The 2,124-nt window shown below is 39.9% G+C and overlaps 1 non-coding gene across 1 annotated transcript; it reads left to right on the top strand.

Moving 5' to 3' along the window:
* Positions 1 to 776: 776 nt before the first annotated feature.
* LOC121940280 lies at positions 777 to 978 on the top strand. The gene has a single exon (XR_006105601.1). It is a non-coding gene; the product is annotated as a small nucleolar RNA SNORA74 (small nucleolar RNA).
* Positions 979 to 2,124: the final 1,146 nt, after the last annotated feature.

Here is a 2,124-nt window from a genome sequence, read left to right as displayed (position 1 = left end):
TTAGTAAAATACTATTAAATGAATTGGAGTAGGGCTGGATGATATGGGTTAGGGTTAGGGCTTTTAAACAATAGTTTGTCCATATCTTAGTACACAAAATATCTTATTTTGGAATCTTCTAACTACTGTAAACTACTAAAATAAAAAATTATCAAATGAACTACAGTTAAAAAATAAAGCAGATACTGCCCTAAAATAAAGTTAAATAAACTGCTGTTGTAATAAAGTTTAATAAAATACTGTAATCATTTTAGATAAAGTGAAATTAAACAAAGTGCTGTTTTAGTAAATGTAAATTAAGTTTTATTTCGAATCTAAATAAATCAAAGCGGAACCAATGGTGCTTTTATTTTGAAGGACCCAGTTCTTCTCAGGCTGAAAGAATTAATGTTCTGTGGACTGGAAGCTTCCGCTCAACAAGTAGACTTAGCAGAAAGTTTAACTGTTACTGCCACCCCTTTAAACACGAGGATCATTAACTGTGAGGTGGCATCTAACAACTCTCCATAGTTTACAAAGATTTGGAAGTCGCAGTTTTGCAACATGGTCACAAAATGAGACTACATGGTCATGTCTGAACACCACAGGAGAGAGTGTGAGAACTGAAAGGCCACAGCGAGTCTCGTGAGTGCCTTAAAAAACCATGACAGCTTTTACTTTGTTTGCAATATGGGCATTTTAATATATCGCAGTTGGAACAGCCGCAAAACATGGAGTATGTTCGATATATCGCCCACCGATACCAGAATCCACACGGTTGTTCCCTCTGTCCCGCCCCCAGCGCTCAGTCAGCTGACCAGACGGCGTGTGTGTCTGGTTCAGTGTTACAGTGCTGGTAGAGGAAGTCTCTGTGTCTGCTCTCAGCTCTGCAGGGTCTGTTTTAGAGTCTGCTGCTGCCGAGCCGTCACAGAGCCTGGCCCAACGAGAGTGGCCTGTCCTGATCCACAGCAGGGCAGGCCTAGTGCAGGGCCGCACATTCACACAGGCGGCCTTTCCATTAAAGGCTTTTGGTGTAGCGTCTTTGAAGCAATCATGTACCTAGATCCTAGATGTGTTTGTGTTTCCACCTCAGACAGTACTCTTCTATGTGGGCAGGGGTTGTTTGTCAGCAGGACTGGCTTTATTTCCTTTTTCAACGTTAATATGGAGTGAAGTCTGCACCCTGTTTATCATCCACAGAACGCGGCTGCAGGAAAAAAAGAGCAGGTTACAACGAGAGTCTCTTTGGGATTTATAAAAAAGTGGTTTTGTGCATTGACTCCTTGTCAGGCAAGAGCAGGGGTTAAATATGCCTGAGCACACTGAATGAAGCTCTGACAGTCCAGTGCATTTTTTTGAGTGAGGATTAGAGTCCATCTTAGACGTTTTTGACAGTTGGCTCAGTGAATGAAACTTTTTTTTTTTTCTGTCTCCAGCTGCTGCCAAAGGCTGCAAACATCCTTTTAGCAATTGGTTGTTAAAAGGGCTGATAACAATGTTTGGAACCAATGTGCATTTTCAGTGAAATTGAAAATCTTTCTGTCAATATTTAGAGTTGAATGTAACAAAATCCAAAACAAAACTGTTTAAATGTGTTTAGCAAATGTTTAATCAAAACTGAAACTGTGATCATGTAACAGCAAGTTCAAAGCCCCTTTTTATCAAGTGAAAAATTCAATAAAAATGATAAAAATAGCTCCCTCATGTTTTACAAAGTAAAATTTCCTCCTATGATGACACTTTCTTTGCACCTTTTAATTGTTTTTATCTGTGATAATAAACTAACATAGTGATACAGATAATAGGCAAAATGTAAAATATCGGCCTCAGTAATCAGCCAGGCCAGCAATCTGTCGACCCCTGCTGTCACATTACCGTTTAATAATGTCTGAAAAACCACCAAAAAATGGATTCTCCTCAGACCAATCAACAGACTGCTGTGTTTCTAGCTCCACCTCTTTAGTACCAGATCTGTGCTCAAGGTACCCCAAGCAGAGGGGTGACCAAAAATAGGAAAGGTTCCAAATGTTCTGAAGGTGCCATCCACAGCTTTCACAATTGACACACAAAAAATTGCAAACTGAACTGAGCCGACTGTACTCAGTTGATGACTGTGAAAATGGTGTTTTGATGGTCAAAGTGACT

Source organism: Plectropomus leopardus, unplaced genomic scaffold (genome assembly GCF_008729295.1).
Source record: "Plectropomus leopardus isolate mb unplaced genomic scaffold, YSFRI_Pleo_2.0 unplaced_scaffold8213, whole genome shotgun sequence".
NCBI classification, from domain to species: domain Eukaryota; kingdom Metazoa; phylum Chordata; class Actinopteri; order Perciformes; family Serranidae; genus Plectropomus; species Plectropomus leopardus.
Note: the sequence above shows the minus strand (reverse complement) of the source record. Positions and strands in the feature narration are given on the sequence as shown.